The 17,632-nt window shown below is 33.9% G+C and overlaps 1 protein-coding gene across 2 annotated transcripts in view; it reads left to right on the plus strand.

The window, feature by feature from the left end:
• The window catches only part of COMMD10 (COMM domain containing 10), a 228,491-nt gene that overhangs the window by 165,827 nt on the left and 45,032 nt on the right, over positions 1-17,632 (plus strand). The window lies entirely within an intron of this gene.

A 17,632-nucleotide genomic window follows, 5' to 3' on the forward strand; every position in this document is an offset into this window, starting at 1 on the left:
TGTTGCTCTGGGCCCAAGATGAGGCACAATAATATGGCAGAAGTATGTATCAGAAGAAAACCACTCTGGAGGTGGCACCAGGAAACAGAGAGCTTTACTCAGGGACAAAATGTATACCCTGAAGGCACATCCCCAGTGACTTGCCTCCTTTAGCCACACCCTGCTTGCCTATAGTTACCACCCTGCAAATCCATTCAAGTGGATTAATGTGATGGTTAAGTTAAGGCTCTCTCATAAGCTGATCATTTCACCTCTAAACTTTCTTGCATTGTCTTACACAGGGGCTTTTGGGGGGATATCTCATATATAAACCATAACAAGTGCTATTATTTTGGCTAAATGTTTTTTACTTTAAGTAGAATTATTAGTTCAAGGACACCTTTCTGATAAACTCACTGACTGCTCATTTGGAATTTCTGATGTTCAAGTTTATAATAAAATAATTTTTATTGTCAGCTAACTTTTTTTGACCAACCTATATTTTATTTCTTAATTATTTAAACACTAGGATTTGGGGGATATTTAGGAATTCTTGATGTTTTATTATTTTAAACTATTTTCTTCAAAGTCATTATTTCAGAAATCAGTATATGTTTAGTTTTTACTTCTGTGATATTTCCTGGCCGTGAATACAGATATTCTCCACCTCAGTTTAAAAGAGTGAAATTTGAAGTTTTTGTTTTTGTGAACAAGACTTTCCCAAACATGTTTATAATACAAATTGAGTCAATCTGATCTTGACTGTCTTCTAACTGTAATCTGACAGACTTAAAAAGAACTCAAATTATACATATAATATATTCATATTGTAGTCAGTATTATAATTTTAAAATATGACAAGCTTTTTTTCCATTAGTTATACTTGAATATCTTAATCACTTCAGGCCATGCTCATAATTCCTCTCTATGGCATTATTTAATAAAAATGGGAGGATTAAAGGAAATATTTAAAAAATCAGTATTTTCATTAGCATTTGAAAATTCAAGCACTTTCATTAATGTGTCCCCAGTTAGATTCCCTCAAATAAATCAGGATATTATCTGCTTGTCAAGGTCCACCTCAAATGTACTTCTCTTTTGAAGCCTTTCCAATGAGAATAATTCTTTACCATCTTTATAATCCCTTAGCACCATTTTTTTACCCCCACTATTATTATGGGGTCAAGCACTTTATTTTATTTTTTAAATACATGACAATAGTGGAATGCATTACACTCATTATTACCCATATAGAGCACAATTTTTCATAACTCTATATGTAAAGTATGTTCATGCCAAATTATGCCATTATACATATATTCTTTTTTGCATTACAATTGATAATACACATATATATTACAAATTTTCATATCTCTGTTTGTATGTAAGATATGTTGACACCAAATTCAAATCTTCATACATGTATTTTGTATAATGCTAAGTGATGTTAGCCAATCCCAAAAAAACAAATGCTGAATGTTTTCTCTGATATAAGGGGGGTGACTCAAAGTGGGGTAGGGAGGGAGAGCATGGGAGGAAGATTATTTCTAGATAGGGAGGGTCAGGCACTTTATGCCACAGAATTTTTTCTCCAGCAAAATCTTACCCAGAAAGCTCAATATATAAAACAAGTAACATATAACTTCTCTAGTTGAAGCAGGAGGGGGAACCCTGTACACCTCTTTATACCTTCTGCTGGCCCAAAAGTACCTGTCAGGAATACAATTCTAGAAACTGACTATTGAAAGAATACAAGGTTTAGAATCAGGATACTAGCTTTTATCCTTGGGAAAGGAACTCAAGTCTAAGCCCCGATTCCCTTACTTCTATGATAATAGCATCAAACCCTTGTTTGCTGAGAAGATTCTTAACATAAGTTAGGAAATGACTTACACAGTGTCTGGTCTGTAGACCTACATAAATATTTGTTGAAGTGGCTTAAATTCCCAGAACAACCTAACTTGTCAGAGCCAGAACTAGAACCTGGCAAACAGGTCAGTTTGTCTCTCATGTGTACCAATTCTACTGATAGGTAACAGGTATGTGTTTGTACACTTTAACAAAACTTTTAAGTGGCTTTTTTCCTTAAACCATACTGCATTCCAAATTATTATTTATTAGGTATGATCAGAGTCTTCATGGTCATTGAGTCTCATATTAGTAACAGAGCTCTTATGTGAGCTTTAACTCTCTTTGAGCAATACATTTTAAAAGTCAGAAAGAAAACGAAAGCTGACTATTGCAGCATTTGTCATTATGTTGGAATGGACTTTGTTGGTACTATACCCTTCCAAAGCATTTAAAAGGTTCATAAAGGGTTTATCAAATCAATGGAAACAATAGCAGCTATCATTTGATCAGAATCCATGCACAAATCAACTTAAGAGCCCTGACATACTAATTATTTAAACACAAAAAGTGATAGGCCTCTATGGTATCCAGAATGGTCGGTCATGTAATCACAGTACAAGAGTTTAGTAATAATAAGGTATTGGCAGCCTTGAATTTGTTTGTACTTTGCTTCATAAAATGAGCACAAGGAAGAATAAACAGAAAACAGAAGTTCACTTTATGAGGTTCAACAAAAGGAAGACAATGTTAAGTGAATAATGTGCGTAAATATGAGAACATAACTGTATAGGGTAAATGTACAAAAATGAGAGGCAACTGAAGTGATAATGCAAAAAGAAGAAAAAATATGAGTGAAAAAATATGGGAAGAGAAAGGAGAAGTTAGGAGATCAAAAGAAAATAGAGAACAAAGAGAAAAGAATGGAGGCACAGAAATCTGCCTATCCCAAACATAAAGAATTATACTACTTTAAAAATTACCTCTCTCCTTGAGAACTGTTCATTAATATAATTCTTTTTAAATTGTGACATTTGAAATATTTAAAACATTTTCTTGTGAAATATGTATCATCACGTCCTAAAACTAGCTAGCCTGATGCAGCTATCAGGACCTCTTCTTCACCATTAGCTGTTAGTAATGTTCCATGGAGAATTTCACACAAAACTTGGGTATTTCTATTTAAAGAGTTTCTCTCCCTTGGTCTCCTAAGAAATCAGAAGAGAGGAAAGAAAAAGAAAAATCATCAGCAAGAAATGAGGTATCAAGTGCTAGTAAATCTGATATTCTTAGAACAACCTGAGTACTTCAACATAAAGGGAAAATGTTGCTTAAGATTTTAAAAGTTAACTGCTGATTTAAAACCTGGAGCTACTTTTTAAATATTGAGTGATCATGTGATTTCTGCATAGTAAAATCTCTAAAAACTGTTGATTCATCAAATATAAACAAAGCAAAGTTATTCTGTCCTACAAGATTAATTTTCCTTTGAATCTTCAATCCAAGATAGATATACTGTATGTTAAAACAGACAATGGCAAACTGCATATTCCTTCACATGTACAGTTTTGTAAGCCACCATAAATTGTGCTTATACTCCACCAACATAAAGGACTTCACTTGTCACAGACACAACCTTTATTAACCAGTGCCAAGACTATATATGTAAGAACACTTATTTAGGGAAGAAATAAAATACAAAGTATAATTATTCTTAAGACAACAAAGCTCTTGCTCCCTCTATACCCTGCTTTAACTTAGTTTGTTCCTAAGTAGGCCCTGGTAAAGTTATCTTCTTAGAGCCTTCTGAAACCCATATGAAAAGATCATAACTAGTTACAGTTTTACAGGAAAAAAAGGCAGATTCATGTCACCTGGAGTCATCTGGCCCTTAGTTATCTCCTCAGTTGATCCTAACATCTGGAGATATACATTCTTTGACTATGAAGAATACAACTCTGAAAGCAAATGATGAGAATTGCTACAGGTTTAACAGAGAGAATTATAATATGACTTTAATTTTTTCCTAAAAACTTTAATCTTCTCCCCTTTTCTGCATTATTCATCAATTGATTATGATAATCCTAATGACTTACACATTTATGAAATAAATTTATGATAAGAGGCTTTTTGGAAGAAAAATCAGAATTTGGATGGGAGAGATAGAAGTTCATTTTAAAGAGTATTTGTTATTAACTCTAACAAATCCTGTGAGGATTGTTGGCTAACTAGGTGTATAAAATCTACTATGATACTTGTGTGAAAAGAGTTATTTTAAGCTAGCAATCCTGAGTGAAAGCCATGACTTAAATTGAGTATAAATTTGTGAGTGACATTCAGAAACAAGCTTTGCTGTTCCCTTTCATGCTAAATTAAAGAGACAATAGTTAAGGACCTCATTGATCTCTTCAACAGAAGACATATACTTCCTAGACAAATCAACTTGTTAATGCAATATGTTGCTATGAGGATGCTAGAATTTTGTTAAGCTTAAAGAAAGAAGATGCGTGGAAAGCTAAATGGAGAGGTTTCAAAGAAGTTTAGGATTATCCAAATGGTTTGTCTAAACATTTAAAGATATTAAACAGATCCATATTTATAAATGACAGAAATGGTTACTGGTTTAAATTTTATGTGGTGGCACTATGTAAAAGCCAAGTCTCCTTCATATGCCTGATTCTATGCTCTGCAGGACTAATTTCCTAGGAGTTTGTCCCATGTAAGTAGTTTAAGTTTGGGTTTTTCTTATTATTGCCAATAGAAATTACTTTTTCTGGAATAAGTAGAATTAACAGTGTTCTATTGACTATGAGCTCCTGGGGAGCCTACACATTTTTTAAAAATGTTTGAAACCAACTGTAAAATTAATGTTGAAATACATTACAAATTCTAAAGCATAGTGGGTACTTGCTTTTGAGGTTCTCAGGACATATGGTTGAGATTTATTGATTAAAACTTAGTGGGACTTTAAGTTGGTTTCTAACTGTTAGCAGATGTAACTTTTAAACCAGTTAAAAGTGGTCAGAATGATATATGATAGAATCATCCAAGAGTTGAAAGTTGCCCAATTTAGGTTCATTGAAAACTACTGTTTTTTTAACCTATTAATCCCCAAAATGTTCTGCTTTGTCATGTGATCCAGTAAATATGAGCTGTTTTTCTGTCACTAGAGCTGTGAACAATCTGGTCAATGATTTCCTGATAATGTTTTATTATAGTAGTTGTAGGTAATTCTGGAAATAGTATTTTAAGAACTGTCTTACTCAGAAGCATCATTTCTTCCAGGAAATAGCCTTTCATATTTGTCTGAAAGTTCAAGGGTATGGCATCCTGTTGGAACTCTGGGGTGTTACTATTTTCAGATCTTGTTTGTGTGCAACATGAGCTATATTGATTTCCAGATAAAACAAACTTATTCAAAACAGGAGATTATAACATTGTGGAAGCAGATTGTTTTTGCATTTATTAAATCTACCTTGATTACAACTAAGAAAATTGCTTTGAAACAACAATGAGCCACATTCCTCCCCTCTCACCCCTGCTTTAAAAAAAAAAATTGAGACAGCGTCTTGCTAAGTTGCCCAGACTGACCTTGAACTTGTAATTCTCTTGCCTCAGCCTCCCCAGTACCTAGGGTTACAGGCATCTCAATAATATATATTCTGGCTCTTTAGTTTTGCTGTTGTTTAATATATTTCCCAGAGTTTCTGTGATATTTTAGGATTTGGTGGTGTTAGTACAAATCATAGGATGGCAGACTTAACATCACCATTAACTTGCAAAAAGTGCAAAATGAGTTTATTGCAGGTTTTCTTTTAATAAATATAATCAAATGAGCTTTGTTCATAAATTGACCATGTAATAAAAAGCACATTATCAATTTCCATCAAAATACCAATAACATTCTTTATAAAATTAGAAAAAATAATCCAAAAATTCATATGGAATCACAAAAGACCCCAAGCCCCAAATAGCCAGTGCAGTCTTAATGGGCAAAAAAAGTTGGAGACATAACTACATCTGATTTCAAGACATACTAACAGCCCTAGTAACCCAAACAGCATGGTACTGGCATAAAAACTGTCAAATAGACCAATGGAACAATCTAGAGATCCCAGAAATAAACCTATGCATCTCCAGCAATCTGATTCTCAATAAAGGCACCAAAAACATACATTGAAGAAAGGCAACCTCTTCAACAAATGGTGCTGGGAAAACTGGATACCCATATAAGAAGATTGAAACTTGACCCCTGTTTCTCACCCTGTACAAAAAGCAACTCAATATATTAAATGTAAGACTTGAAACTATTAGAAGAAAACATAGGGGAAACTCTTCAAAGACGTTGGTACATTTCTCTAATTGCTAGAGATGTTGAACATTTTTTCATATATTTATTGAATAATTGTGTATCATCTTCTGAGAAGTGTCTGTTTAGTTCTTTGGCCCATTTATTGATTGGGTTATTTATTTGGTTTTTTGGTGTCAAGATTTTTTAGTTCTTTATACATAGAGATTAGTGCTATATCTGGTGTGTGTGTGGTAAAAATTTGCTCCCAAAATATAGGCTCTCTATTCACCTCACTGATTGTTTCTTTTGCTGGGAAGAAGCTTTTTAGTTTAAATCCATCCCATTTATTGATTCTTGATTTTAATTCTTGGAGTCTTACTAAGGAAGTCTGGGCCTAATCTGACATGATGGAGATTTGGGTCTACTTTTTCCTCTAATAAGTGCAAGTGTCTCTGGTTTAATCCCTAGATCCTTGATCCACTTTGAGTTGAGTTTTGTGGATGATGAGAGATATGGGTTTAATTTCATTTTGTTGCATATGGATTTCCAGTTTTCTTTTCTCCAATGTATGTTTTTGGCACCTTTGTCTAACATAAGATAACTGAAATTATGTGGGTTAGTCTCTGTGACATCTATTCTGTACCATTGGTCTACCAGTTTATTTTGGTGCCAATACCATGCTATTTTTGTTACTATTGCTTTGTAGTATAGTTTAAGGTCTGATATAGTGATGCTATCTGCTTCACTCTTCCTGCTAAGGATTGCTTTAGCTATTCTGGAGATTTTATCTAACTCTAGTCAGAATGGCAGCTATTAAGAATACAAACAACAATAAGTGTTGTGAGAATGTGGGGGAAAAGACACACTCATACATTGATGCTGAGACTGCAAATTGGTGTAGCCAATATGAAAAGCAGTATGGAGATTCCTTGGAACACTGGGAATGGAACCATCATTTGACCCAGATATTCCAATCCTCAGTCAATACCCAAAGGACTTAAAAACAGCATACTGCAATGACACAGCCACATCAATGTTTATACCAGCACAATTCACAATGGATAAACTGTGGAACCAACCTATATGCCCTTCAGTAGATGAATGGATAAAGAAAATGTGGTGTATATATACACAAAGGAATTTTATTCAGTAAAAGAGAATAAAATTATGGAATTTGCAGGTAAATGGATGGAGTTAGAAAAGATAATGCTAATGCTGCAAATTGGTGCAGCCAATTTGGAAAGCAGTATGGCGATTCCCTGGAAAGCTGGGAATGGAACCACCATTTGACCCAGCTATTCCCCTTGTCAGACTATACCCAAAAGTCCTAAAAAACAGCATACTACAGGGACACAGCCACATCAATGATTATAGCAGCACAATTCACAATAGCTAGACTGTGGAACCAACCTAGATGCCCTTCAATGGATGAATAGATTTAAAAATGTGGCATTTATATACAATGGAATATTACTCAGCACTAAAAAAATAACAAGATCATGGCATTTGCAGGGAAATGGATGGCATTAGAGCAGATTATGCTAAGTGAAGTTATCCAATCCCTAAAAAACAAAGGCCAAATGCCTTCTCTGATATAAGGGGGGTGACTCAAAATGAGGTAGGGAGGAAGAGCATGAGAAGAAGATTACCACTAAATAGGGAAGAGATGGGAGGGAGAAGGGGAATTGCACGGAAGATGGAAGGAGACCTTCATTGTTATACAGAATACATATATGACAATATGAGGGGGGAAAAAAAGAAGTGTGTCACATTAGATTGGGTAGAGAGAAGTGATGGGAGGGGGGGTTGGAAGGACAGCAGAATAAAATAGACATTATTATTGCTGTATGTAAAAAAAAGAAAAGAAAAGATAATGCTAAGTAAAGTTAGCCAATCCCCCCAAACCAAATGCCAAATGTTTTCTCTGATGTAAGGCTGCTGATTCATAATGGGGTTGGCAGGAGGAGCATGGGAGGATTAGATGAACTCTAGATAGGGCAAATGTGGGAGGGAATGGGAGGGGCATGGGGGTAGAAAAGATGGTGGAATGAGATAGACATCATTACCCTAAATACATGTATGAAGACACAAATGGTGTGAATATACTTTGTGTACAACCAAATATGAAAAATTGTGTTCTATATGTGTAATATGAAATGTAATGCATTCTGCTGTCATATATAACAAATTACAATAAAAGTCTAATTAATTAATTTTTTAAAAGACACGGTACAGGAAATAATTCTCTGCATAAGACCCTAAAAGCACAGAGAAAACCCAAACAAGAATTAACATATGGGATTACATCACACTAAAAAGCTTCTATACAACAAAGGAAACAATCTATAGAGAAAATAGACAACCAACATAATGGGGAAAAATATAACTATCTGATGAAGGTTAATCTATAGAATATATAAAGAACTCAAAAACTTTTTAGAAAGCTAAGTAATGCAATTTAAAAATGAGCAAATGATCTGATCCAAATAGATATCTCTCCAAAGAAGGAATACAAATCATTGACAAATACATGAAAAAATCATTAGTCATCAGGGAAATGCAAATTAAAAGTACAATGAAATACTCCTTATCTCATTCCAGTTGGAATGGCTATTCTCAAAAAAAAAACATAAAAAGGCTTGTAAGAATGTGGTGAAAAAGGAACTCTTATATACTGTTAGTAGGAATATGAATTAGTAGAGCCATTGTGAAGAGTGTGCAGGATCCTCAAAATAATACAAATAGAACTACCACACAATACAGCTATCCCCCTTCTGCATATGTATTAAAATGACATTAAATGAGCATAGCAAAGAGAAGCCTGCTTTCCCACTTTATTGTGGCACTGTTCAAAATAGCTAAGATATGGAATTTACCTAGGTACCTATCAGCAATAGAATGGATAAAGAAAATGTAGAATATATACACAATGGAATATTATTCAGCCATCAAGAAAAATGAAAATCTGTCATTGGTGGCAAATTGGATGGGACTGGAGGATATTATGGAAAGTGAAATAAACCAGACACAGATAGACAAGTATTGCATGCTCCCTACCATTTGTGAAAACTACAAAAAAGAAGACCTAAAAGTAGAATAGTGATGACTAGGGATTAGGAAGAGAGGAGTGGAAAAGATTATTGATTTGATTAGTACACACTGTATACATGTATCAAAATATACAGAGTTCCATTAATAAGTGCATACAAAGAAAAAAAGGAAAAGACTAAGCTGTTAGCATTTTGTTTTATATTTGGTTATGGCACTTACAAATAATAAAAGTTATTTGCTGATATAAAAACAGATTTGAGGTAATAGCTGCCTATATGATTGAATTATTTTCTAAGAGTCATCAGCTTACAAATCTTGCATAAATTTATATTCTGTAACATTTATCTATACTTTAGAATAAAAGTTTAGTGTGGTAGTGATTTTATTTTACAAATTCCTGAACTTATGATAAAACTAAATTGAAAATTATGATTTTTAAAGTAAAACAAAAATATTTTATCTGTTTTAATACTACTACCAATGAGCAAAATAATTCATCTGGGGGATGCTGGGGATTGAACCCCGAAAAAATGCTCACACTTCACTATTACTGTTGATTCTGCCAAAGCTTTCCATTTCATTATTTAGGACTTTATAGGCTACACCAGCCTACAATATAAATAATATAACTGCCTTGAGGTTACCTCTCAGATCTTATTTCCTACAGTGTTTGCTTCTTCATTGAGTTCACTTGAGTCACACTAACCCTCTTAGTGTTTCTCAAATATGCCAGGGACATTTTCTTTAGGCTCTTTGTACTAGTTACACTCTCTACCTTGCAATGCCCTTCATTCAGAAAACCACATAATCATTTTCTAAGTTCTCACATATCAGCTTCTCAGTGAGACCTACTTTGATCATTTTATTCAAAATTTACGATCTTCTGCACTCTCAATACCTTTGTTACCCTATCCTCAAAAGTCTTCTTTTAGGTCAATTATAGGTTTCCCATAAAGCTGAGAGTAAGATACAGAAATTTCCCATACAGTTCTTGTCCCCACACATGCATAATATATCCCATTACCAACATTCCCCATCAGAGTGGTATGTTTATTAACAGTTGATGAACCTGTATTGACAAATCCCAAAGCCCATAGTTTACATTAGGCTTCACTCCTGGTGGTGTAGATTGTATGTGTTTGGAGAAATGTATAATGTCATGTATCTACCAATATAGTATCATACACAGAGTATTTTCACTGCCCTAAAAATCATCAGTGGTTCATCTATCCTTAGCCTCTGACAACCATATTTATTGTCTTCCTAATTTTGCCCTTTTTGAGATTGATTTCTTTCACTTGGTATTATGAATTTAGGTTCTTCCATGTCTTTTCATGGCTTGATGGATCATTGGGTTTTGTAGTGCTGAATAATATTTCATTGTCTGAATATATCACAGATTACTTATCCCCTGAGAGACCTTTGGGTGTTTCCAAATTTTAGAAACTATAAACAAGGCTGTTACAATCTTCCATGTACCAGTTTTTGTGTGAACATGAGTTTTCACTTCTACGTGGGAAATAACAAAGAGCACTCTAGCTGGCTTATATAGTAAGAGTATGTTTAATTTTGTAAGAAACCACCAAACTGTCTTTCAAAATGACTATATCAATTTTCATTACCCCTACCATGTGCTACTCCACACTTAAATATTTGTTTCTGTCATTGTTCTGGGTTTAAAAAGATAGATGGATGGATGGATGGATGGATGGATGGATGGATGGATGGATGGATAGATAGTTATTTAATAGTTGTTTTAATTTCTCTGATGAAATCCTTTCATATTTTTATTTATTATCTGTGTATCTTTTTGGTGACTCTGTTAAGGTCTTTGACCCATTTTCCAGGAAACTTGTTTGTTTTATAATTGATTTTTAAGTATTCTTTGTATGCTTTTTTTGGTAAGTCTCTGTCAAATGTGTATTTTTTGCAAATATTTTCTTCCAGTCTAGGGCTTGCCTTTTTATTCTCTTGACATCATCTTTCACAGAGCAGAAAAATGTAATTTTAATGAAATCTAGCTTGTCAATTATTTATTTTATGAATCTTTTCTATGATGTTTAAAAAGTTATCACCAAGGCTGTGTAGGTTTTTTCCTCTACTTTTTCTCTTTTCAGTAGCATGCATCATTTTATAAAAATGATATAAAAATATTAATAACAAAATGCAGAAATAAAACACATTAAAGGGTGTTTAAAGACTTGGATGTTCACAAATAATGTATGTTTACTAAAGAAAGGAAATAATATATTTTTTCAAATCACCAGACCTGAAAAAGCTCTTAATCTTCACATGGAAGGATTGAGCAAGTATCCAGTAGAATGAATAAATAAAATAATTATATCCTAATGCATATATTTGAAATTTTAGTCTACTAAAGATAAAAGAAAAAATCCTCAGCATTCCAAACAGAAAGAAAATGAATCAAAGTGGTATTCAGCTTCTTATCAGCAACCCTGAGTTCTAGGACACAATGAAGGGAATGCATTTAGGATTCTGTAGGAGCAAAATATATTGAAAACTAGAAATCTATATGTCAGTCAAATTATCCATTAACTGTGGAAGCAAACAAAGATAATTCAGAGATCAAGAATCTGAAAATATATTTTCTTTATTCCTTTTTTTTTTTTTTGTGGAGGAGACCTAAGGATATACTCAAATTAAAGGAGGGAGAAAATCATTATAGATGAAGAAGTGAGAGCCAAGAAACAGTAAATCTAACCCACAATTGAATTAGGAAAGTTAAATATGTGGAATACACAAGTAACAGTTTTGCAGTTGTGCCAGAAATCAACTGAGTCAACTCAGAATTCAAAATCTAAAGCAACAGTCCTACAATTAGTAGCCAAAGGGAATTACAGCTTTGATAATTGTGAACCCTGAAGGACCAAAAATACTCCTCAAAGAAATTAAAAAGTATTCTTTATCAATCTGTTCTGTTTAATCTGTAGTTTTGACTGGTGAACTACTTATTATTAGCTTACATTCTTTCTTCATAATTGTATCAGTATGCCTTGTTTAAGAAAAAGAAAAGTAGGGTCTAGCACATTTGAGAAATGAAGAAATATGTATAAAAGGCACAGATCTGAAACTATATTATAGAAGTCATTGTTTTGTAAGTTCTCTTTTAAATATCTGTGTACATTTGAAGAAGTTCATTGGTAGGATATAGATAATTAGATAATGAGACTTTTGTGTATTTTGTTTTTCCAGTAGAATAAAAAGTCTCAGACCCTGTAGAGACCGCTCTTACCTGACTCTTCTCTAAGTGGCTGGTTATTAGAGCTGTTTCCCTTTTTCTGCAGCACTTCTGAGGTTCCAAGTCAACTGTTCCTTGTGCTCTGTTTTAGGACTGATGCTGATTTTTTTAGGTAGTTCATAGCTTGATCTGTGTGTAAATTATTTAAGGATGAATGCAGTTCCAGCCAGATTGACTTATCTAAATGCATCATTACTGGACACTTCAATAGCTTTTCCACTTGAACCCTGAATTTTGCTTTATTTCAAACATATTTGCATAAGCAGTCTACATAATTCCTGATTCACTTGTTTTACTATATTAAAGTAATAATTTTACCCATCTTCAAGGGCACAGGTATTAGATAAATTCTACCATGAGAATTTATATGGGTATAACAATTGGTATTTTTTCCTGTCTGTGTGACTTTGTTTTAATTTTTTTTAGCACTCTTTGATAATTTTTACAAAACTGATTTTTTTTATTTTAGTGCTGTTTTTAAAACAGGCAGTCTTTCAAGCATCAGACTAAGGGTGTCTGTTAGTTAACATAGCTGCCCTACTTGATTGGCATAGATGTCCAGTGGCATTCTGTCTAGTATTTCTTCTAGTATTTCTATGCAGAATCTTGTGTGACTCTGATGCTGCTGAGATTTTTCCTACATTCCGTGGTTAATTCTGCCTCCCCTTGTTACCTGGCTTTTGTAGCCCATGTCTGCTCAGACTCCCATCTTCCCAACTTCAAAAATTTAGCCTCTTTTCACTTACTTTCTCCCTGTTAATAGGGACCCGACCTTTCATGCCACAGTCTAACTCAAATCACTTAACGACTTTCAAAAGTTATTGGGAGACATAAATTGGATAAGGCCTTATCTAGGCATACCAACAGGAGAGTTGGGACCTTTATTTGATATTCTAAAAGGTCCATCAGATCCAAATTCACCCCGAATGTTAACTCCTAAAGCTAGAAAGGCATTAAAAATTATTGAAACATATATGGAAAATATGCATCTGGATAGAATTGATATAAGTTTGCCTTTATTATTTATTGTACTACCAACAAAAAATATTCCTACGGGAGTATTTTGGCAAGAAAGTCCATTATTGTGGATACATTTATCTTATTCTCCTAACACTATTCTTACTAGGTATCCTGAGGCTGTAGGACAATTAATACTCAAAGGAATAAGAGCAGCAAAGGGAGTGTTTGGAACTTCTCCCAATAAAATTATTACTCCATATACTATGGATCAAATTGATGAGTTAGCTAATGAGTTAAATACTTGGGCAATAATCAGGTGTAAATCTAATGTTTCATTTGATAATCATTTACCATCTAATCCTTTGTTGTCTTTTTGGTCTAAGCATCCTGTAGTTTTTCCTAAAATGACAAGAAAAACACCTATCATGAATGCTCCAAATATATTCACTAATGGGTCAAACAATGGTACAGCAGCAGTAGTTACTCCTGATCAAACTTTTACATTTTTAGTACCCAAACAATCAGCTCAAAAGGTAGAGCTTAATGCAGTTTTACAAGCTTTTGTGATGTTCAAAGATTCTGTATTTAATTTATTTTCTGATAGTCAATATATAGTTAATGCTATTATATCCCTTGAAGATGCTGGTAGGATTTCCCCTTCCTCTACCGTTTTCTCTTTGTTTTCCACTATACAAAGTCTAATCTGGGCACAAGATCATGAGCCACTTACAGCTTTGTAGATTCAAACAGCAATTCTTTATTCCCGAACTCACACCGGCCTCTACACACGTTCTGGGGAAATCCAAGTTCTGGGCCCAAATTCACGTACTCCACCAGGCTTTGAATCCCAAAAACTTTCTGAATTCCATGAGAACTCAACGGGAACTCAGGCAGCAGGATACGTCCTATTCCCAGCAGGAATAACCTTAAACCTGGAACTGCCCTAAACCCAGATTGTCCTAAACCGGGAATGCCCTAAACCCAAGGAGCGGGATACTTCCTAAAACCTGCAGGATACACCCTAAACCTGGATCCACCCTGGTCCTTGAGCAGGGTCACCTTTCTCAAACATACATGCAATGTCACAGCGAATGTCCAAGGCAAGTCCATTTCCACGAGTCCTTCCTCTAAGCAACATGGGGTACGCTGGCAACGAAATTTCGATGCGTCATTCCTACTTGGCAATGGCCCTCAGCACTTTCAGATACACTAGCATCATTGATTATGATCCTCCTATTTTTGTGTATCTGTTAATGTAAAATCTCACTTTGCCAGTTACTAAGGATTCTTTTTTTAAGAAATACTTTTTAGGTATAGGTGGACACAATACCTTTTTGTTTATGTGGATCTGAGAATCTAACCCAGGGACTCACACATGGAAGAGGAGTGCTCTACTGCTGAGCCCCAGCCACAACCCCACTAAGAATTCTTATAGAATCCTTAAAACCTGAAATACTTTAAAGTTTTGATTTTCTTTGAAAATCCCTCAAATGGCTTCCCATATGAAAACAATAACCCAAAGCCTAACTACATATTATATAATCTGTTCCATTATTCCTTCTCTTACCTCACTATCTAATCTCTCTCTTGATTACTAAGTTTCAGTTGTACTGTCTCTTTGTTGTTCTTGAAAACACAAAGCACACATTCTTCCCAGAAACTTTGCACTTAATGATGCCTAAATCCGGTTTTCTACTTTGAGATATCCTCATGGTTTATTCTCTTCTTTCACATCTTTACTTAAATGTCATCTTATTAGTGAGACCTTCCCTGGGCACCATATGAAATAACAACTCCCCACAGCCCCAGCAAACTCTATGCCTGATAACTTCAGAAAAAAACTATATAGTTAGATAAGCTATACATTTTACTTGTTTATTGTCTGTGAGCCTCCAATAGATGCAGACTCCACAAGAGCAGAGGATTTTAGTTTTACAAACTATTATATTCTAAGTGACTAGAATACTGCCTGCCCCATCATAAATACTGAATAACTGTTTGTGGGAAAACAAATGCTACAAATTTACCTAAAATGTGCTTTATACAGGTATACTTTTCAACTAGAATAAACAAATCCTTTCTGGTAAGAGCAAGGAATTATAATCTGATTGCCTGAGTTCAAATACTATTTTCATGACTTTGCATATAACTTTACTTTGTCTTACCCTGTATTTCATAGGATACTTGAGAACTAAATGACCTAATATATATAAAGCAGTTAAAACAGATATACTATTATACACTATACACACACACACACACACACACATACATACATACATACACACACACACATACTATTTATGTATACTGGTACACATTAGTACTCTATAATTTTATTTCTAAAGAAATCATCAGCATCACTCTATTTTCTTTTGTTATTTTTTCTGCTTATTGATCTTTGCTTTTAATGAACATTTATGCCAAGATTCTTTTGAGGTAGAGAGTATTCACTTGTTTATCTTTTTTCAATCATGATTTTGATATTTTGATTTAAGAGATTTCCTTTAGGGTAGTAATATTCAGCCTGTATATCTACAATGTTATACCCACTTCTGGACACCCACTTGCAGTATCTCAAAGCCCTTTCTTTCTACTCAGAGCTGCTTCCAGTCAACCCAGTGTGCCAAGAATAAATCACAAAAGGCAGTTTACATGCCGCTGATAACAAAAGAAATATGCATATGTAGCCTGGGCTTCTGAAATAGTACATAGTCCCAACATGTTGTTGAGTATTAGAAGTAAGGGTTTCTGTCCTTCAGGATATGACAGGGCAGTCTGTCTGTAACTTTCTTCACCTTGCATATAAAATTCAGCTCAGTATGAGGTGCCTCTTCAGCTTGGTACAGTTAATCAAAATTGACTTAGATGATTTCTTTGCTAGGAAAGGAGTGTGAAGTACTTTCATTCATTTCAGAAGTAGTCGTTTCACATGTATCTTAAAACAGTTCTTTACATACAACTTGATTTTTCTTTTTTGTTAAAAACATTACATTTTATACTTTTTGTCTGTTATTTTCTGGGTTGTCTTGAATACTACATTATTCATGTTCAACTGTTACTTCTGAATTGGTTTACTTGGAGATTTTTAAGTGTCAATGACAGGTTAAATTTAAAATAAATAATACACTAGCTAATGGTGATTTTAAAAGAATGAGAGCATTTTAGCCATCATACTAAAGTAATTTTACCTCTATAAGTCTGAAAACAAAAGAAAATTGCCCATTGTTTAAAATAAATGTGTCTTCATACTAAATCTACTAAGTTAGCCTATGTATCTATATGGAGAAATACAATATACATAACAACCCAGTCAGCTACCAAGTTGCACACCTGTGCAACTACCTCCTATTGAAGAAATAAAACAGTACCTGCATCCCCAGAAGCCTTTTTTCTGGCTCCCAGACACACTATTCTTCTGCTCTCCAAAGTTTACTAGTCACTTTCCTACTGTTCTAGTATGATATATGACTTTTGTGTATTTTAAACAGTTTGTATAAATGTAGTCTGTTAGAACATACTCTTTTATTCTCTAGGTTTTGTTTTGTTTGTTTTGTTTTTGCCACCATTACAATATGAGGTTCCTCCATATTTTGTGTAGTAATAGTTTATGTATCTTGTGGTAAGTATTCTGTCATATGACCATACAAGAATGTATTTAACCATTTTTTAATGAAGGAAATGAGTTAGTACTATAGATGGTGTACACATACATGCATTTCTGTTGAGTGTTATCTGAATTATTGGATCACAGGATCAACTTTAGTGATAATGCCAAACAGTTCCCAAAAGGGTTGTACCAATTTCTTTCCTAACCTACCTGTCTATGAGAATTAGGGTTTCTTCATATCTTCTGTAACACTTGATATTGTCACTGTTGAAATCTCAGCCATTCTGATGATCTTGTAGAGAGCATCACAGTGAACTTTAGTTTCTGTTTCCCTGGTTATTAATGAGTTGGCCACCTTTAAACATGTTAATTGACTATCTAGATATTTATGCAAAGTGCCTTTTCAAATCTTTTATCCATTTATCTTTAAGACCTGTTTTTCAAACTTATTTGTAGAAATTTGAGATTTTATTGATAGTATGTTACAGTTATCTTTTCCCACTCTATAGTTTAGGTATCTTTGATGAAAAAAAAATTCTCAATTTTCGTGTGGTCTAATTACTTTATTTCTCAATATTTTTCTTCATTATTCCTGTTTTTTTTTATTTAAGAAGTAACTCCACTCCAAAATCTT

This window comes from Spermophilus citellus (genome assembly GCF_964194105.1).
Source record: "Spermophilus citellus genome assembly, chromosome: 1".
Lineage (NCBI taxonomy): Eukaryota > Metazoa > Chordata > Mammalia > Rodentia > Sciuridae > Spermophilus > Spermophilus citellus.